Source organism: Pleurodeles waltl, chromosome 10, assembly GCF_031143425.1.
Source record: "Pleurodeles waltl isolate 20211129_DDA chromosome 10, aPleWal1.hap1.20221129, whole genome shotgun sequence".
Classification (NCBI taxonomy): domain Eukaryota; kingdom Metazoa; phylum Chordata; class Amphibia; order Caudata; family Salamandridae; genus Pleurodeles; species Pleurodeles waltl.
The window spans coordinates 193834747-193857246 of record NC_090449.1 but is presented as its reverse complement, the minus strand read 5'-3'; the positions used below and the strand labels follow the sequence as shown (position 1 = coordinate 193857246).

The 22500-nt window shown below is 41.7% G+C and overlaps 1 long non-coding RNA gene across 5 annotated transcripts in view; it reads right to left on the bottom strand.

Moving 5' to 3' along the window:
* The window catches only part of LOC138261330 (uncharacterized), a 312982-nt gene that overhangs the window by 90255 nt on the left and 200227 nt on the right, over positions 1–22500 (bottom strand). For all 5 annotated transcript variants that reach the window (XR_011199076.1, XR_011199077.1, XR_011199074.1 and 2 more), the window contains 2 exons: positions 16341–16398; positions 5689–5796 (listed from right to left, as the gene is read on the bottom strand). This is a non-coding gene — a long non-coding RNA (uncharacterized lncRNA). The remainder of the gene's footprint in view (positions 1–5688; positions 5797–16340; positions 16399–22500) is intronic.

Here is a 22500-nt window from a genome sequence, read left to right as displayed (position 1 = left end):
TGGTATTGCCAGAGCATTGTATGTCTCCTAGTTTAGCCTTGGCTGCTCTGCCTGCAGCTACCTCCAGACAGCCTGGCTTCTAGACACTGACTACATTTCACTAATGAGGGATAACTGGACCTGGTATAAGGTGAAGGTACCTTTGGTTAAGAAAAGGAGCCCTGCCCATTTGCATAAGGTCAGACCAGTGCCTCTGAGTATTAGGCAGACATTTAAGGAATTATTGGATAAGTTGGTGTCTGAGGAAATAATTACAATAATGAACTCTTCAGAATGGGTTTTACCCATTGTTCTCACAAAGAAGAGGTCTAGAGATCTTAAGTTATGTGTTGACCTGAGATCTCTCAACAAAAATATATTGCTAGATTGTGATACTCTTCCCCATATTCAGGAAATGATTACAAGTATAGGAAAGTCAAAGGTATTTTCCACCATAGACCTTCACTCAGCTTATCATCAAATAGCACTTAGTGAAGATTCTCAGACACTTACCACATTTGTCACTCCATATGGTGCATTTAAATATTGCAGGCTACCATTTGGTCTTGAAGAAAATGTTTGACATTCTGCAGTTCCAGTGCAAACTCATAATGTATAAAGTGGAATACCTGGGTCACACATTTTCAGGAGAAGGCATAATAACCAAACTCTGCAACTTAGAGGCAATCAGAGATGCTCTTCCTCCTATGGATAACAACGTTTTGCGTTCATTTTTGTGACTGTGTGAGTATTACGCAATATTTGTTCCAGGCGAGGCGTTAATGGTTCAACTTTGAAGATTATTGCTTCAAATGGCAACAAGTGTGTTTGGGATAATCAAGTCTTTAGTGCTTTTCAGAACATCAGGGAATTGATACTATCTGCTCCTGCTCTAAAACCTTTTGTTTCATTGAGCAAATCATTAATATTCGTGGATGCTAGTCTTAAGGGGCTTGGGGCCAGATGTACAACCAAGAGTTTTGCGACTCACAATTTGCGAGTCGCAAAACCATATGTACAAAAGTGTAGTTCACACTGTTTGCGGTTCCCAATGGTGTCGCAAATGACATACCTCATTAATATTCATCAGGTAGGTTACAATTTGCAACCCCATTGGGAATGGCTGCACTCACATGGATGGTGGCATGCTGGGGGCAACAGACCACCATGTGTGTGACAGTTTTTTCACTAAAGCATTTTTTCTTTTTTTTTAAAGGCAGCTCGTTTTCCTTAAAGGAAAACGGGATGCATTTGAAAAAAGAAAAATGAAAAGTTTTCTTTCCATTTCTTCAGAGCCGACAATTGTCCATGGGACTTGCAACACCTAATTGCAACTCGCAAACCTATTTTGCGATTTGGGAAATAGATTACTGAATCGCAAAATAGGATATGTTTGTTTATTGTTGCAATCGGGCAGTTTGCAACAAGAAAAAAGCTACGTAAATGTGGCCCTTGGTGCTGTGTTTGGTCAATGGGTATTTGTTCCACCTAATGAACTGAGGGCCAGATGTAGCAAACGGTTTGCGAGTCGCAAACGGAGAAAATCGCCGTTTGCGAGTCGCAAACCTGAGTTTGCTATGCAGAAATACATTTTGCGAGTCGGGACCGACTCGCAAAATGCATTTCAGAGTCGCAAATAGGAAGGGGTGTTCCCTTCCTATTTTCGAGTCGGAGTGGTATGCAACTCCATTTGCGACCGCGTACGTGGTCGCAAATGGAGTCGCAGTTACCATCCACTTGAAGTGGATGGTAACCCACTCGCAAACGGGAAGGGGTCCCCATGGGACCCCTTCCCCTTTGTGACTGGACCCCAAATTATTTTTTCAGGGCAGGTAGTGGTCCAAAAAATTCCAAAACAAAAGGTTTCGTTTTTTTTTTTAAGTGCAGCTCGTTTTCTTTTAAGGAAAACGGGCTACACTTGAAAAAAAAAACTGCTTTATTTAAAAGCAGTCACAGACATGGAGGTCTGCTGACTACAGCAGGCCTCCATATCCATGAGAGCCCATAGTCACTATCGGGCCGCAATTTGCCTGAGACACCGTTCTGCATTGCAAATTGCGAGTTGCAATTTGCGAGTCGCTCGGACTCGCAAATTGCAAGTCGCAATTTGCAAAGTTGCTACATCTGGCCCTGAGACACAAAATTGTTAAGATTGTACTCAAAGGTCAATTAGGTATTTCCGCCACATGCAAAAACCTGTAAGAAGCTTCCTGGTGGCCTGGTCAGTTGTTCACACTGAGTTGTTTCAGATAAACATTGGAAATGTACTACCAAACCATTGTGCTTTGTTCCTTTTCCAGATAAAGCTTGAGATAAGATAGCCATAGATTTCCCGGGCCCATTTTTTCTATTACCTAAAGATATGAGATATTTAATTGTAGTTATAGATTACTTTTCCAAATGGATTTACTATTCATTTGTACAATTTGCCAATTCGGAACATGTAATATTATTCCTTGAAAAACATTTTCTAGTAGAAGGTTCTCCTTCCTTAATTGTTACAGACAATGGAGTGCATCTTATATCCAAGAAAAGTGAAGATTTTATGAGAAAATTCAATATAAAACATACTGAAATTGCCTTGCATAGCCCAGCATCCAGTGGTTTGGTAGAAGGAGCTGACCAAGAGATGGAATCCAAACTGTGATAGGTGGTAATATTGTTGTATCTTGTTTTCTTCAAGAACATATTTGGGCATATCTATTTACACCTCATTCTACCACAGCGTTGTCTCCTTTTACTCTTCTCAGGGATGGAGAGACAAGAACCAAATTAGTACCATCTTCGTTGAATCAAAATGAAAAAAATAAATCTAAATTCTTGTTGGACACTGATTTGAGCAAATTATAACACAGAGTTTTAGGAAAACAAATTTTGCAGAAAAGGAAATATGACATCAGAAATGAGGTTAAAGATACGCAAATTAATGTGAATAATTATGTGCTGATCAGAATACCACAAAAAGTTCTTAAAGGAGAATACAATTTTTCGATGCCAGTGAAAGTTATCAAAGGGCACAAAACTTCCCTGTTGTTGAAAGCAAAAGGATGGTGGAACAGAAACAGTATAGTGCCAATATCTACATCTCAAGTTGACATTTTTGAGAAGGGTGCATTCTGACAGGGATTACCACATGAATACAGATAATATGATATCCTCTGATATATCTATTGGTGATAACAAACAAACTAGTAAGCACCTAGCTTCTAATGTTCCAGAGATGTATGCAACTCACGAAACAGAGAGTAATGAGGGAGAGACTAGTTCCGCTAGTATTCAGGAAATCACTTATGATAAAGAAGGAAGAGAAAGTATGGTTCTACACACACGCAGCAATTGAACGATTTAATTGCCCTCTTTTTAAATTACCCTGTCTTAAATTAAATAGCCTTAGTTATTATTATTTTAGTACAGCATTTCATGATATGTTGTGATATATATATATATATATATATATATATATATTTAAGGGCCAAAATCCTTTTTTTGTAAGGGAATAAGATGATGTAATATGTTATTTACTTCTAATTGGCACTGTATGTTTGTTACAATAAGCATTGTTGCTCTGAGATTTATTTCCACATCTTGTATTTGGAACTTTGACTGTATCAGCTGCAGTTTAAGTTCCAGAGAGTTGGGCTTGGGCAGTTGCCTGCTGACACTGGACTTTGGATGGTAGCTTGTGCGGTCGTGGGTCCACAAGTGTTAAGGGTCCTGGTTCTTCTCTATGAAATGTTTCTGTGATTCTTTCATTGTGTGGGCATCCTTTTACATCTTTACTGAGCCATCCTCATTACTACACAAGGCTCATATAATTATGCTGAAAGAAACTCATTTAGAGAGACCAGACTGTGGAACCTTTTTCCCTACGCTTAGTTAGGTTCAAGATTTGGCATTCTCTGCGCAGTGTGGGAGCACAAGAGGAGTGGCCATTATTGTTAGGAAGAATTTGGGGATCAAGCTCATAAAATATGACACAGATAATTCAGGGAGATGGTTAGTGTCAACTCTATTGACTGACCTCTGCAGTATATTATGGTCTCAACTGAGATGATCCAACACCTTTGGGGACTTTGTACCACCACTTGTTGGAAGCCCCTGCACCCTTAATAATGAGTGATATACTGTCTCCAGTCTGCTGCGTATTTTTGGGGCAGCTTTAATTGGTAATTTTTTATTTTACTTTAATTCCAATCGACCCTGCTCTTTCCGACTGCCATTAGATACTATCCAACTCCAAAGAGACAGATGAGTAATAAAAATACTACATCACGCAAGTCACTTATAACATGGATATCCTATCTACCCTAAGTAGACAGTGGACAAACAATGCAATACAGTATGCACTGCAGTACAGTTAAAGGAACAGGAATATATATTTTATTTGGCACATTCGTCACAGAGTATCCCATTTACCAAACTCTAAATCAAGCACGTAGTCTCACTTTACTCCCTGGCCTCACCCTCTACCACAGATTATTTTTAAGTAATACCTTCACTTGTCTGTGAAGAACGTTACTCTACTGCAAGGTGTGTTAGCGGTATTGAGCTAGGTGGAAGTTTTGCTATAGAATAGTGGGGTGACACTGATCATCATGTGCTATTTTTTTTCTTAGTCACTGTAGTTGACGAATGACAAAAGAGAAAAAATTGAAAAGGCGTACATTTGTCATGGAAGCCATGGACTATAAATACATAATTCACTTGCCAGAAAAACGTGGTACATTCAACTAATGGATTTTTCAATTTTTTGGTAGACTGGGACAGAACATAGGAAAGAATAATGGAGTGAAATTCTAGTAGGAGGTGACTGATTGTCCACTGGGTAACACAACTTGGTTTTGTGTTGTAATGTATTGAAAACTTTGTAATGCTGCATTAGTCAAAGCATACTCACATTGCACAGACAAAACTGCAACTCCGAATTGAACCATGCTGCAATTTGGTTATGGGGGGCAAATTGCCATGGGCAAGGAGGTAGTGATGATGGGTGGGATATCTGTCTCACGTAACAAATACAGTATACTTAACATGTCAATAAGCAAGCAATGTGACATACTACTACTCGTCCCTCCCACCTCTGGGTCTCCTCCCACTAAAAATTTCCCTGGCCTCCTTTGCACTAGCACTGCTGCTGGCCCCGGCACTGGCGGTCTGTGCACCTAGAAAGAAATTACCGATTTTAGATACCAGATTTTCCTCCTAAGTAATTATTATTAGTTTTAGCAAAGTACAACAGAAATACCTCACTACAGTTCAGTTGGAAGTATCTTCTATCAAAACTATCACGTTGGGAGGTTTGTTGGTTGACAAGTTAGAAACGCCAGGTTGTCAAGCCAACCAAAAATGTTTTTATCATGATGGAAGGACAGAGCTATGATGAATCATTGAAGTGCAATGAAGAGGTGGAATGGTCAATGAAGTACATATAATCTTGGTTGGTCAGTTTTTTAAGTCTTACAGTACCACAGGACATATAAGGGGAGAGGGAAAGCTTACTAAAAGAGCAGAGCAAGGTACAGACAAGAGGAAGTCAGCTACAGAAATTGGGAATATAGAAAAAAGGCAAATGCAGGGTTAACAAGAATTTAACAAACATTAGATAGAAGAGTTGGAAAAAGGAGGCAGTGTAAAAAATTAAACATGGAAAAATTATTTTACTAGTGGGAAGAGGTAAAAGGCAAGTGAAATAATAATAACAGGACTTACTAGGGCCAGCAGAACTATCTGGTATGGTGGTGGTGGTTTCACCCACTGCGGTATTGGTAGTGACAACCCCTTCACCCTGCTCTGATGATGCCCTCTTGCCCTTAGTTGCTGATGTAAGAAATAAAGAAGATAAAAAAAATGATTAGTGGTACAGTTAATCTGTAAAGAAATATTTTGACAGGCAGACACAGTATCCTTGCACGTTTCTTAATCAGATAGCCTATTGCCCTATTCTTAATTTTCTAAAGCTAAGGCCTGTTCCTAATTAGATAAACTACATTTTGTACTACTAATGCTTTGCAGTGAATGATCTTTGCTACTCCACCCCCTTTGATGGGCCAACTCAGTCTCCCTTTTCAATTAATACTGCACATCACTGGGAGATTGGGACTGTATTAGCTGCCTAAAGAAAGGCACAGAGAATGCTAACTCCCTGATATACTACTGTTTTTGTGACAGGGCAGAGGGTTCTGCACCACTTCTTAAATAATCAGTCCATGTGAGCGCCGAGTAGGTAACACTGAGCACCTTGCTAGCTCAAGGTGGTTTGGATTTTATTCGTAACATTAACTAGCTTACCTCTGAGTGTGAGCAACATGCTATTTGAAAAACAAAATTAGCATTTTTAGAAAACAAAAATTAATTTTTAGTTACTCCTTGAGCCCCGCACCTTCGACACTCAGCAGGTTGAGCAGGTCCTGCTTCCCATCGTTTATGTCCTTCTAGCGGTGTGTCAGCTGCTGTGTGGTGCACTGCACCCATGTGCTGTGGCTCACACACTGATACATTCTTCCCCTCAGTAGCTAACACTCCCACAGGGAGTATGCTTTCCCAGGCCTGCCGCCAGTTGCCAGCATGAAGGGGAAGTGGTGCTGGTCCCAAAAAAACGAGCGCGGCCACCTCTGCCTCAGTAGAAATGTTGTAGCGATGCACTCCTGAGCACCACTGGTGCCCACAGAGTATGCGACTGGTGGCACTGGCACTGCTGCTTGCTGCTTTTTGTTCTGCCATTGGGATGAGTGAAAAAAGGAAGTAGTAGGAGAAGACCAACACAAAACAGAAAGGAAGAACTGAAGGACGTGGAACACAAGTAAAGAAAAACAAAAAAGTTAAAAATTAATGAAAAAGTAAATAAAAGGCACAAACAAAAAATACACGAACAGAAAGATACAATCTGATAAAAAAAAATAGGTAAATGGGGGTGAATAAGAGATTCAAATATAAGTCCAGCACCATGCACAGAACAGCAGAGAAAGCAGGTAAAATAGAAATGGCCACACACATGCACACCTCCTCGTGGTGCAGTTCGCAGTGATTTTCAGAGTGAAATGTGCCACTGACATGAAAAAGACAGCGCAACAAGCCGGATGAGAATTTTTCTGCCCGTTTGCAGAGTTCTGCCAAATCTATGGAGCAAAACTCCGCAAATAACACTCAGACCCATTTCGAGGCAAGGGAGTAGGCAACTGCTGCAGTTTGAGTTGTGGCTTCAGGCTCTCTGGGAAGATTTAACAATAGACCACCTCAAGGAACAATGTATTGGAAAATCTAAAAGTGTTGGCAGAAGGCGTGGAACAGAGTGAAGTAATGGTATGCCATCCTAGGGTTCGGCAGAGATGCCTACTTATAGAACTTTCCCCCTCACCTAAACCCTGCGCACAAGAGAGAGTATTTAGAGAACATTCTGGACCTGAAAGAAACTACAGTGGAAGAATGACAGGCTGGAAGAAAGGGAATACCTGATGCCTGAAGAAAGGGACTTTACGACTCCTGACTCTCAATGCAGACATGAACTCAAAGAGGTATGACTTCCAATGTAAAAAAAGACTGTCAGACCTGACATCCTTGGCATCATATCCCCCACACTTTTTGCATTCACACCTCCAGCTTTGCTGAATTTGATTTTGTCGGCTTTTCCACTGCTAACCAGCGCTAAAATGCTTGTGCTCTTTCATTCAAAGATGATAAAATTGCATCATACCTAAATTGCACATTTAATTTATTTGTAAGATCCTACTAAAGGATATGACACAGTCTTAGGACCAATAAAATGAATGCTACCAGTAGGCCTGCAGCACTGGTTATGCCACAGTCTGAAACAGCAGTTTAAAAACATGTCTCAGGTCTGCCACTGCAACCTTTAGTGCAGTGTTAAACTGCCATTTTGAACTGGCAAAATACATTATTTTGCCAGGCCCAGTTGCATAACAATACTTGAGGGGCCCCCCTGCACAGTACATGAGGGAGAGGGCCCCCCCCTCTGGACTCACGCGGGAGCTCCGAGGCCAGAGTACTGTGCTGAGGGGACCTTTTGAAGCTCTCCCCCACCGCAGGGGCTTCAGGGGCTTTGTTTTGTCACTGGCCAAGACTAAACCTTTTATTTTATACTTTTAAGTCACACCTAAGGTAGGACCGTATGGCACATAAGGAAGAGTGGACTGTATTTAAAAGGTAGGACATGTGTATTTACATCTTAAGTATACTGACAGTGAAAAGCCCATAAGGTAGTTTTCCACTATTGTAAGACATATCTCTCCCATTGATTAACTCTGGGTTACCTTATTACATTTCATAAGTGCTAAATTTAGGGCCAGATGCGATTCTCCTCAAATTGAAATTAGGAAATTAGTATTCCTAATGTATGAAACTCTTTTGAGTTTCATTAGCGATTCCTAGAGTGGTTGATATTGATGTACCTCTTGCTTATTAGTGAGGTAGGTCACAATTTGAGACCATCTAGGAATCACAGCCATCACAGGGATGCTGAGGTCAGCAGACCACTGTGTGTGATTGATTTTAATAAAGCTTTTTTTTTTAATACAGCCCATTTTTCATAAAGGAAAACAGGATACATTTAAAAAGAAAAAATGAAATTTGAAAGATTAATTTTTGAAGAGTAGGCAGTGGTCCCCAGGGGGGGGCCTTCTCCTTTGTGAATGGGTACCAACAGTTTTAAACAAGTGGTAAAGTATTCCTGTTTTGGGAATGGAATTTGGCCACAAAACAGTAATACATATCATACCGATTCAGTATTTGGAAGGAACGCCATAAAAACACTCCCCTTCTAAACATCGAATCGGGAATGCAAAATGTGATTCAGTTACGAGTTACCAAATCACATTTTGCATTTTGTACACTAAAACAGCATTTTGCCAGTCGCAAGCAGGCCGATTCTGTGAATGCTTTTTACATCTGGCCCTTAGATTGGGAACAGTTAGAGATATGCTGTTTAGACTCAAATTCATTTTAATTTAAAGTCCCCTTTAATGGTAAAATCAGATTTTAAGTCACATTTCCAGAATTGCCACTTTTAAACAGTTGGCATTTTCTTGTCCCAACCAACTGTGCCTTCTGTAGGTGTCCTGGGTCACATGACTGTGAATGACTCTACTGTTGGGGTTTGTGTATTGCTTTCAGACAGTAATAAAAGGGTGCTTAGGTTTGGGCAGGATGGGCCATCCTGACAAGATGGCTGGGGAGGAGATGTGCACAATCTCACTTACACTTCAAAGGACATTGCCTGTAGCATATACAAAGGAACTTGAACCAGGAATGCCCTGCATTTTATCACCCCTAGAAGGTTGGCAGACTTGATGAGGGGAAGGAGAAGCAGGACTAACCTACTCCCTTTATCTTACCTGGGCTTCATCATGATCTGCCTGAACGTATGTCTTTCCCTCGTCTACTGTGCCCAGATAACTGTGAGGGGCACTTTGTGCTTTTACGTACTATTTTCACACAAAAAACTTTAAAATTCAATACCTCCGTTTCTACTGATTTGATTTTTGTCATTCTGATATTATTTCATTTGTTAAAATGTACTCTTTCCTTCCAAATTTTCTGGTGTTGTATTTTCCCTTCATCAAAACAATGAGAGATACCCCTTAAACAAATTTTGAAAGCACAACTTACAGTGCATGGATGATATCTATGTTATTGAATGCACTCATAGACATCTAGTGACATAAAACGTCAGAGTGCTTCTAGTGCAAAGGATTAATTAGTTTGTCTTGGAAATCCTCCTTCTTGTTTTGTACATGTTATGCTTGTGTATTTGTTTTTTTATGTATATGAATTTTTAAATGTATGAATTTTTTAAAGAAAACTATTAAAGCCGTATCAATTTCTTCAAACTTCCATGCTGTTGTGATTTATGAGTGAATTAATTTAGGGGCTCATTTCTAAGCTTTTTGCGCCACCGGTACATCACTTTCAACGACGCTACAGTGGTGCTGTGTCCTTTTCCATATTTACAACGCAACACCCAATCCTTTTGACACTGCCTCACATTTATGAGAAATCGTAAACCTGAGGCAGCGCTAAATATTAACGCCACCCAGGGATGACGTTAGTTGAGCAACAATGAGAAATATGTTTATTTCTCCTCATTTTTCCATTTCTATGTGTGCTGCATTCTGCAGCACAAATAGAAAGAGAAAAACACCATTAATGATTGTTTATGTGCAGGAAGATGTGTCTTCCTGCACATAAACATTCATAAAATAATGATGATTTGCTACTGATATGTGTGCTGCATTCTGCAGCACACATAAAAGTAACAAATAGTCTTTATTGATAGTTTATGTGCAGGAAGGGACACCTTCCTCCACATAAAAAATCATTCCCTGCAACTCATGCACCCTTGCACTATGGTGCCTGCATTGGCACTAGGCAGCTACTTTTAGCACCAGTGCATTTTTTAAATGGAGCCAGTGCTGCCAAATTTAGGGTTTGCTTGTGACTTCACCCTAACAATGTTTGTGGTTTCTGCTCAGTTGGGATTCACTCCCCTCAACCAGTAACTTAATTTCTTGTTCTCATCATCACAAAGAACAGGGTATGTTTGTAAGTATAAACCCTCCCTTCAAATTGCTGGAGTAACATTTAATGCTATGTAATTACATTTTAGCAAAAAATACATTATGGGCGGTGTATTGTTCATATTTACACATGTTCTTACCACTTGGCACCATGGCGCCTGGCCCCAATTCATAACTGAAGACGATACAGAAGCAAGCATACCATAAAGGTCATATGTGCACTCAGAACACCGTTGGATAGGCATTTGGACTTCTTAAAGTCAGGGTGAGAATTCTGTATCATAGTGGAGGACTTAGGGCTTCTGGCTTCTGACTTCAGCAAACACCCAGGGACTATGATTTATCTCCAAGACCAGGGGCGGCGCTCTCCCCCCGTACTCTCTAGGAGACAGTAGAGAGATGGACCTACTGGAAGGGAAACTGAAAGGCTCCCTTGCATCTTCTGAGAACTGCTCTAATGGGCGTGTGAAATACAAAAGGAAGAGACCCTAGCTCCTGCTAACACAGTAAATTATAAGATGCTTAGAAAGAGCAGGCCTGGGGATGCAGGCAGGGAAGGTACTCTCCTAGAGCATTGAGTGGACTGCAGGAAGTCACCTTGCGCTGAAGAGGAAACCAGGAACACAAAGAGGACTGATCCTGGGTGAAGAGCCTAATTTTAATTAGGATGTGCCCGTCTAAGTCTCCCAGGTGCGTAGAATAGTGGCCTGGGGAGACTTTTCCTTGCACTTGGGACTTTTAATCTAAGGCTCTGGATTACAGGGATCCTTGTTTTCAGGTCCCAAGGCTGTCTAGCAGGAAGTTGAAAAGTAGAAGAAACACTAACACAGCACAATCTTTAATGTTTGAATATCTTATTCACATTAAATTAAAGCATTCGATATCGCATTGAGTGCCATTAAAAGAAAGAGCCTTCCTGCAGTATTCTAATGTTGCTGCACAGGGATTTTCGTTACATGTTCCTAATTGTATTGGTTGTGCTGACACTCTGACAAAGCCAGTAGGCCCCACTTTTAACTGCACCTAATTATATTGTGTTTCAGAACTGTGCCGCTGAAGGGCATTGAGGATCAGGCAACTTGCTGAAGTTTCAATTGTAAGAGGGTGTCATCAGAGGCATTTCCACTTGACAACTTGTATATATGTGCAAATAAACAAATAGTGCCTCATTTAAATCTGAGCAGAGAGGAATCTCCATTGCAACAATGATGGTGTTCCCTCCACACCAGCTTTATGGTCTGCCCGTCCAATTTAAATTCTGGTTGACCCTAGTTTGACGATGGTGGAGAGTACACTGTTTCTGCCGTGGTCAAACTCCGCCAATGTGGCAATGGAGTAATTTAGATGGGTGGACAAACAGACATTTTTTTATGTCTATCAATGCCAGGTCTAAAAAGTGCACAATGCCACCATTGCCATGGGAGGGAACTCCCATGGTGAGAGGGGATTGATATATTTTCTTTTTAAATCCCAAAGCAGGATTTTCTATAAGAAAATGTAAGTATCGTTTATTGCATGCCTGAGGTTTGTGTCACTAGCTCATGTCACCTCCCTTGAATAGGAATTGGATTGCTCTACCTCGATACCCTGAAAGAGTGAAGTGCTGTGGGCGTGTGGGTGGTACTTGGCTCCTGATAAAATGAAGATTTGGCCTTATTACTTGTGGAGGATTTCCGAATAATAACCCACTTTCTAACAGCAAGGAACCCTCTTTGGGTCAGATTTGGCAGAAATCATGAACATCTCCAAAAGCATATTGTGTTGCTGTCGTCTTTTTCAGCAAGACACAGACACATGAAAGTGCTACAAGTTCATCCACATGAGCAAAATAAACTCCATGCAACATATCACTTTCAACAACAGTGGAGACAGTGCACATAGCATGAGACAATCCTAAATGACCTCGGTCATTTCGCAAATATAATCCATCTACAGATATATGAGTGTCTTTTCAGACAGTACAGATAGTGGGAAACAGAGAAAAACATTGTGTTCTCCTTGTAGTGGCCGCGGGGCACGCAAAAAGTGTTGGGTTCGTTATTAATTTGTAGCATGTCTTTTCCTTTACCTGAGTAAAAACGTCAGCAAATCCTGATTGTAATTGCTCGATGATCTTTGGTTGAAATCGTGAGTAACAGCATATCTGTGGTGCACAGCATAGCTACTTTTTAATTGTTTTTCTTTTGCCTACATGTATTTATCTTGTTCCAATGTACTTTGCCGGGGAGTAGTTCCCGTTTTCTGCAACTAGGGTAGTGCAAATATATAAAAGAACAGCAGAAGAACTCCTTTGTGTTGTGCAATTAATCGATCTCCTGCATCCTTGAAATCTGTAGAATGCCTTTGTCTGACTTCTGTTCGGACCATTTTTCCCCTGCCTAGCCTTTGCCTATAAATCTGAGGGAGGGATCACACTCAGCAGTCTATTACAGTCAAGTATTGCAGCTTTTAACTATTAATTATGAACTTGATTTCCTGCATCCTCAGGGTCTTCTCTGTTATTATGAAATAGCTCAGTACATGTGTTCAGTCCAGGATAAATAGACGTGCTCTACTACTCGGTCTCAGAAACCCCTTTAAAGGGAGAATCAATTGTGATCGTTCACCCCCTTGTGTCGGTCAGCCACCTGCAGGCAGCGTCTTTGCCTAATTCCTGCAACTCTGATGTCACTACCACTGTGGGATTTACTCATTGCCTTTGCACTGCATTTGTCTGCAAATTTTCCTACACTTTGCAAGCAATTGTCACCCTATCCTAATCTATTTGTACGTGTAGCAGTAGCAAAGTTAAGATCTTCTCAAATTTACAAAACATTTCGGTTAATTTTTCAACTCTTCACCAAACGCAGCAGATTCCTTGTCCTAAAGAAAGGTTCTCTGCCCCATTTCATGTTGACAGTCTGCAACACCTACATAAAAAATATCAAGCTGCGGAGGTCCAAAAACATCTTACCTTTCTAATGAAATAATTAAATAATGTCTTCATATAATTTCATCCTTCCTGTCCAAATAGGTCGTTTTGCTACATACAGTTACAGTAGTTACAGTTGCAAGCACTAGAAACCTTGTAAACAATGCTTCTTTTCACCTGTACACTCTCATACCAAATTGATGAGCACCCAAAGTTGGTTCTTTATTGGTATTGAAACTGTTGTAATCACAGCTGATTTATTACTTTAAGGCTACCAAATCATGTACCTTTGCATCTGCTGAGGTTATTTGGTTGTAAGAGGGGCAAACGTGTGTGGGTATTCTTTAAGGAAGTTTCAAACAGCTCCCCATATCATTCTTCACGCTTTGCTTCACACTTAGACAATTATTAGAAGATAGGTGCAACAGCCACACACACTTTATTGGTTTGGAGTGAGAAGGATCTCCTTAGCTGAGCCAGAAGCAAACACAGGTAACCCCAAATTGTTCCCTTAAAACATTCTTTTGGTTTGATATAATGTAAAACTGAGCAAGAACCAATGGCTGCTGCTCATGTATGGCCCTGTGAACCATCCACAAGATCGTATGTTTTTTGCAGTGGTTCTTAACCTTTTGACTTCTTTGGACTCCCCCTGAAACATTAATGGAACTCAGGGATCCCACTTGAATCATTCATAGAATCCAGGGACCCCCCACTAAGCTATTACTGGCCAAAGCAATTTCTAAGATTTGAACCTCAAAACAATATACAAAAATACAGAAACAAATAAAGCAAACAACTTCATAAATGATAAAATATTTAAGCGGATTGGAACTTCGTGCCACTTGCAAGTTTAAGCTATTGAAGCAAATTAGGGGGCATATTTATAGTCATTTATTTTGACTTTAATGTGGCCCAACGAGGCCAAAATCCCCACGCCGTATTTACAGGGTGGCGCAATGTATGCATTGTGCCACCATGTAACCCTTTGCACTACATTATGCCTGCGCCAGGCATAATGTATGCAAATGGGGGCGTTCCCCTGTTAGGGGAGCCGGTAAAATGTTGCAATGAAATCTGTGGGATTTCCTTGCACCATTTATTACCGCACTTTTAACACCTGCTCAAGAGCAGGTATTAAAAGGGGGCTTCCATTCTTTAGAATGGGCCCCTATGTACTCTGCAGGAGTAGCGCCAACAGTTTGGCACCACTCCTGCAGAGTACATCAATAGAGTCATTAAAAATGATTCTAATGCCCCCACCCTGTGCCATGGTGCGCCGTATTTTAAATACGGCGCACACATGGTGGCGGTAGCAGGGTGCTAAGGGGCGCAGGGAAAGTGACGCTGCACTCTGTATAGCACCACTTTCCATAAATCTGCCCCTAGGTATCTCTGCAAGATTCAGCAAAATGTGGGAGCAGGATCAGGGAAGGGGCAAAGGGGAGTCAATTCTGTTTATGAGAAGACTACATTCTATCACAGGTGATGCTCTCTTGTTTTTACATTAATCTTAGGACAGATTGAATGTAAGTGAATATTTTCCTACTTGAATTTTGGCTTTTTGTTAATGAGGTACTCTAAGAAATTGACTGTGAAGGGACTCACATGCGTGGTTGAAGGATTCGGCGTACTAATTTTACCGTTTTAAGTGCACTCTTTGCAAAAACAAAAAGAAGTTACAACAAGCACTGCAACTACATTTAGGCAATATTGATACTTCACCCATCTTGCATTTCTGCAAGTAATAGTTCTGAATAGTCTGATTCGTGCCTCCCCATTTCCAGCAGGGCCTGTCTAAGAAAAAATGAGGCCAACCGAGGTTAGGAATCCCCCCAACTTATGCAGAACGGTTCGCACTGTCCGGTGAGCTTATTAGTGTAAACCTATTATACAGCATGCTGATATCATTGATGGGCAGGGTGAGGGGTTGCAGCAGAAGTGATTCTGCATCAGCTACCACCATTATGGCAATTCAGGGTGGACTTCGGTGAAAGCACTGAAGGTTCACCTTCTGGACACCAGAAAGATGAGACGTTTACATCCTCCCATTATGGAGGTCATGCGAAGTACTGGAATCCTGCGTCCTCCAGACCCAGGGGTTAAGCAGCTGAGGAGTTACATTTCATATTGACCAACTGGTTGAGCAAATTGCTTAAATTAAATCACACTGACACTGCAGTTTGTAACTAGCCTAAAAAAGAATTAGGATGCAATATAAACTGACCTAGAGTCTCATCCCAAAGCCCTCAATACCCCTGATTTGACACAAACAGGAGTTACGAGATACCAAAATATGTCCACACATTTATGCTGCTTCACCCCGAGAATCTATCTACTCAAAGCTGGGGCACTGTCCTTGTGAAATACTGGGAAATATGTAGTAGTTGTTGTGATAATCTGACCAATATTAGCAGTTCTCCTGGCAATTTATAATTTCTAAGTAGACCATCGATCCCACATTTGTAATTTACCTTAACTCTGTCTCCAAGAGTTACAAATGTCCTTGCTATTGATAACTCTGAGGAGGGGAGTTTGCAGGGAGATACCTGCAGACTCGTACTGAGGCCAACAGTGTCCAAATGGTCTAAATCTTTACAAGTTAATTTACTATGCATGGGTTTGTGAAAATATTGCAGTAGTTTATTCTTATTAGTCACCAATGGCATTGAAATTTGGTGATTTTTTATTTTTACATTCGGACCCATCTTTACGCTTTTTTAATTATATATGTTTATGCCCAAATTTTCATTTTTGCATATTGCCATCCCAGCTGCAATATTAATAATGCTATAAATAATAATATATAGTCGTGGCATATGAATAATCACTGCATCTGCAAGATGTTTTTCCTGTTCAATAATTAGCAGTATGAGCTCTAACTCTATGATCATCAAATGAAATGACAGCAATACCCCTACCTGCTCCATGGGTATCATGCTGCTGTTGCACCACTCAAGCAATAAGGTTTTCAGTTTCCTATATTAGGTCGAGTATAGAGAAGAACATAGAAAATCAATCAGAATCAGAACAATATTTGTTCGCAGCATTTTGGCTGAATAAAAGAATAAGTAAGCACACAAGGTACGCATCCGTAATAAAAGAAACATTAGTTATTATAAAAATCATCAGCCAAAGAACATGTCATAAATACGGCCAATATCATACAGATTTAGAAAAGTTAAATAGGCAGAAAAACGCATTTAGAAGTATTACAACCTACAGCCATGCACTTTAAACAAGTAGACAGACCCCCTCCCTCCCCCCCCGTCCCTCATGACCGGCACCACTCTTCATTATTTTCATGATCTGCAACATATACAACACCACAGAGTGGGAGACAAAGCGGTGTGCAATTGCTGAGGAAACAGTATGGCAGGTGTACACTGATGAAATTCAAAAAGATAAAATCAGGTTTTTCCTTGGCGCTTCATTGAAAGTGCAAAAGAACAAGATAAGTAAATTGGTCTGAAGTGACATTCCCTCACAGGAGCAGGGGCGTGATTCTGACTGTGAATGATAACCCGCTGGATAACCCACCATGAGGGGGAGGTAGTTAAACCGAAATCTGTTTAAAACAATGGAATGTTGTAGACTTTGAATTAGGAGAAGGTATGGTTGCAGAGCTTCTTGGGAGGTAACCCGTTTAGAGAAGGACGCCAAGGCCTTAGAGTCCTCCTTCTCATTGCCCTAGTGTGTACCACAAACTCATCTCTCAGCTTCGCCCTAGAGCAAGCCTTGCCGGAAACATGGGAAGCAGATAAAACTGCAAGACCTTTCTTCCCCAAGTCGCTCTCACATACGTGAGCCAAGGGATGTTATCCACTGAGTGCAAGTTCAGGCAATCCACGATAATAAGTCAGTTTAATGGAGTGGACTCCCTCTCCAAAATAATGTCAAGAGCAGTAAGGGGGCTAGTTCGATTTAGTCTGCTATATGAGGGACACCCAACTCATCCTGGACCATGGAGTTAGGGTAGCTGCATAGAGCTGCAAGAAGCTATTTTAAGAAATATATTTTCAACTAGTTGGATGCCGTGTATGATCACCGTGCCCCAAATGCTGCCTCATATGTGGCAACTGCCTTTGATTTAACTGCATAAATGGTTAGCAGCTCTCTGACTGGCTTGGAGCCTAGCTTTGGCAGAATCCCTATAACCCCATAATAGTTTTCTCGAGCAAGGCACATCTGTTTGAGACCATAGCTTTTCAAGAATATTTACTGTAAAATAGAACTCCCAGGAAAGAGAAAGAAGTAGTATCCTTCACTTTCAAACCATTCACGCAAAGTGCTGATTTCCTTTTGGGCCTTTTCACAAGGCATAGAGAAGGTTTTGCTTTCATTAATGATGAAGCAGAAAATGAAGGTTTTGATTTATTAACGCATAAACGTAGTGCTGAAATAATCATGTGTGACATTAACCGAATTAATAAAGATTGTACGGGGACAAAATGTGCCCTCAGAGTAGTTTGCCATCATTTATACGCGTGCTTTATATAACGTGGTGTATTAGAAATGCACTAATCCGACATAATCATAAACGTATGCTACGATTTGCTTATTTGAAATGCCTTAGCTTAGCATTACTTTAGCGGAGGCTTTGGCCTAGTTGCCTGGTCTCACGGTTGAAACGTTCGTATTTTTCCACTGTGCTATTAAACGTGTATTTCTGCTTGAAGCTGTACTTTTCCACAGAGACTGTTCGCATGCTTATCTTAAAGTTGGTGCCAGCATGGCATATTTTCTCTTAAATTCAAGGTCGGCTTGCAGGTGCGGACAATGGAGCCTCTGAGAGTAAGCTAATCGAGAAACAATGTTGCAAATTGCGTACCCATCTCCAAGGATAATGTATGCTTAAGTAAAAGCTTCAGAACTGTCGTTTTTGATTGGTCAATTTGAAGCTAACCTATGAACCCTCCAATGGAGACCCTACTGGACTTGAACTGTTGTCTATAAAACCCAGGTGCATGAGAGGGAAGCTCTCTCTATCTTCGGACATCCCGCCATTTTGACTTCGTAGCTACTATGACCCATTTTGCTGCGACGCCATTTTGAGAGACTTTGATGCTTTCTCTAGTCGAGAGAAAGAGACTTTAATGATTCTTGCCCTAGAGACTTTAACTTTGATTTGCCCCTTTGCATGAAGTAGTAATCTTATCTTGCCGCCGTGAGGCAATTGCCCCATTCACCCCTGCCCCACATGCTGATGCTAATTTGAGGTTAGACGAGGATTCCATATGTCGCACGATGCAATTTGAGATCTTGTTATGCTGACTAAATGTACGCAATTAGCCCATTACAGATTATCGTATTAGTGCTTTGCATTGCCACTATCGAATGCCTTGTGATTCAAATGCTACATAGATTACACTTGTTTCGACGATATGGACAGCTATTAATGTTCATTTATGTTTATCATTTGGTGTTGAGACACATCTATATTGTGCTAGCTTTGTTAATATAGGGAAATAAATTCACTAACTTTGCAATAAACTGGTGTGGTTATTCCTGACTGAAAGGTCAGGGTTCGCCGAAATGTATTCTGGATTAATTGTTAAGTGTTATGTTGTTCAAGGTGTTGCTTATGTTCGTTATTGATTATCGATAAAAGGTGATTGATCGATTAAGAGTACAGAGAGTTCCCACCTAGCCAAAAGATTCATCGACCTAAAGAGCGTCCGAACGCAGGTAAATTGTTACCACGTTCCGCTCTATCAGTAGATGGTAGCAGAGGATGGTTACGTCTTTTGGGACCCTGTACCATTAGAGTACATGGTGTCGAATTAACGGTTACGCATTTTGAGACCCCATTCGAAAAGTTGAATTAGATTTTCCTGGATAAAACTGATTGACAAGATGATGATGGGCTAGGTCCACCGCGACTTTCCCGGGATCTCGGAACTTGCGAATGGAGAGAAAGGAGATGTGGAAACAGCGTTGGCGGTACTAGTGATGGTATGAGTGAAGTTAGGGTTTTGCACTTGCACAGCTTATTGCCGCAGGGTGTGTGAAAAGGTTGCGAGGATTTTCTTTTTAAGGATAGCGGAGGTGCGACTCCGAGTGTAGAAGTAGAGAGGTCGTCGAACTTCATAGAGTAACGGAGGTGCGGCTCCGAGTGTGAGAGTAGGGAAGTCGTCGAACTTCATGTGCGTCTGGCGCTTTGTGCATAAAAAGGTCCACGTGGTTGTTGTTGTTGAGGCGGGCCCTGCGAGGTCAAGAGACTCCGGAGTATGTTGATCCATGTTGTGGTCTGGGCGGTTTAGTAGGTTGATCGGGCGTGGTCAACGAGTGGGTACGTGTGTTAGGGAGTGAGAGGAACTTCGACTTCGGGCTTTGACGAGATTCTAAGTGCACTAGAACAGATCATTGACAAGTTGAGAGTAGGTCTGCGGGTCAGATTTGCTTGCGAATGTGGGGATTGAGAAAGACGGAATAGCGGCCGAGGCTGGTGAAAGAGATCGAATAGTGGTCGAGGTTAGTGAAAAGTCCCTAAGGTCCTGAAGCGATTATGTTACCCTTCCTGTAGTAAACCGACAGATCTGTTTTAGTTTTTGGTAGCTCGCGATACATGCAAAAGTTGTTACGGGAGGAACTGAGTGAAGGAGGATTAGCCGCGAGGCTTTGTCAGCCGCAGTGTGTGTGAGTGTGACGTCACTAAGAGCCGCGCTGGGATAGGTTGGTTGGAAAGAAGGGTCGCGCACGGATTGGACGCAGTCCGTGGCACTCGATTGGAAGGGGAAAGGCAGGTGAAGAGTATTCCGGGAATTAAAGTCACCTATTGATTACAAATCTTGTGGAATAACAGTGATCTATTGATTATAAACTTTGTGAATTAAAAGACGAGAAAATGAAATTCCTTAAAGCATTTAGGAGTGCGATGAAGGGGGAGACTTACATTAAAGCGAGCGTAGGAGAGGAAACGCCGCCCGAGGGTACACCAGCTTACATTGTAATGGAGGAAAAAGGGGTAGCTCCGTGCCTTTGGCTAAAACAATGGCACAAGTGGACAGAGAAACATGGGAGCGTAGCATTCCCGATACATGGGACATTCAATATAAGGGTCCTAGAGAACTTGAGATTCACGATGTATGACATGAAGGTGCCTCCAAGGCCAGCACAGTTTGAGGCTCTAGCAATATGGGAACTCATGGCTAGACAGCAACAGAAAAACAAGTTTGAAACAAGGATGAGGAAGGTAGAAAAGACACTAGCGGATGCTAGGTGGGATAATGCGCAGAAGGTGTGGAGGTCAGATGTATTGCAGGGAATAAAATTGTTCCCCGCAATTACTAAAGATGAAGAGGAGACAGGTAAGAAAGCTACCTGTAAGACAGACAGGAAGTGTTCCAAGGACAGAGAGGACGAGGAAAAGTTGAGAAAAGAAGAGGAGCTAGAGGATGAGGAATTGATAATGGAGTTGCTGAACGACCGTCCACCACCTTATGCAGAGAATGGACAAGGTCCAAGTACCAGTTCTGCCCCTCCGGCATCCTTACAGAACAGGGAAACGCAGAATACAGGAGTACCATCGGGATCTAAGGATCCGAGCTTACTGCTCACCCCACAGATACCGCAGATCAGGAGAATGTATCCAGATGTGCCCGTGTTGAAACCAGCAGAACACTATCAGCCGCAGATGCCAGGGTACTACAGTAGTGATAACAGTGGAGGAATGATTCTAGATCCAACCGTAAGGGGCGTACAGAATGGTTACAACCCAACAATGGCACAAGCTGAATCAACTCAGTTTATGATGCCTCAAAAGCAGATGCAGGGAGGAAGTGTTCATGCTCAAATGACGGGGAGTCAGATGGGCATGCCGGCAATGATGGCCCACAATATGGGGATGAACATGCCTCAGAATATGGGAAATGGACAAAATCCAGATGCGATATCACTGCCCATTACTGTAGGTCCAGTGGTACCCTTGTATAGTCAGCCCAACTTAGGTATGAGCAGTCAGGGACAGATGCTGCAGAATGGGACAGAAAGAAGGTGCATAGAAAACATTCCAGGGATAACTCCGATAGCGGCTCAGCCAACTGGGTCTGGGTCCTTGATGGAGTTTAGTCCCGTATGCGCTCAGTCAACACTGGTGAGGTCGAGCCCCCCACTGATAATACCATTAACATCGAACACTGAAAAGTTGCCACAACCATCGATGGCAGTCGATGTGAATGCTACACTGATGGGGGTAAATGCGCAACAGCTGACACAGTGGTTCAACAGTTTAAATTCCACACAAAGCTCAGACAGTGGGAAAGGAGACGATTACTTGAGCAGGATGAGGCTGAACATGGAAGCACAAGAATTGGTGGAAGGGAATATGGGTGTGAACAGGTTAGAATCCTACACGGAAGAGGAGTTGAGGTATCTATGTCCAAAGATCACGAAAGAGGTAAACAAGGTACATAAAAGTTTGCAGGAAGTAGCAGACAGGAACGGTATTGACATAGGCAAGACGAAACACTTGAGCAGGAGCTATAGGTTGGATTTTGGGACCACAGATTTTGAACACATGAGATCAGCAGGCATGAAGGCACACCTTAGAGAATTGTTGCAGAGTGCCCAAGTGTGGAGGTGCTTAGACAAGTGGGAAAGCAGATGGGGAAAAAGGAAGGATAAGAGGAGGGACAGTGCCACAGAGCACAATGAGAAAAGACCGCAGAGCAGCGAGACCGTAACCATGTTACCAATGAGGGAGACAGCAGGGGGGAAATTAGTACATGTACCATGGCACAGGAGCGATATTCAGTCTTTTACAAATGATTTTCCCAAACTGAGGGAGAAGCCGATCGAATGGTATCAACAGACTGATAGGTTTGTGAAGCTTGCCAAATGTCTCTGGGAAGACCTGAACACTTTATTCGAGATTGTGGTTCCGGCAGATTTGTGGGAGGATTGCAAAAGAGCTGTAGGTTGGCCGACAAGTGAACCAGAGAGAGACAGAGAGACGGGTGCGCCATCACCTATGGTGATGTGTCTGTACTATAAGGTGATTGAACATTTGAAGACGAAGGTTGCCGCCAAAAATGTGGATTGGCAGAAAATTGATCGAACTGCCCAAGAGGCTAAAGAATC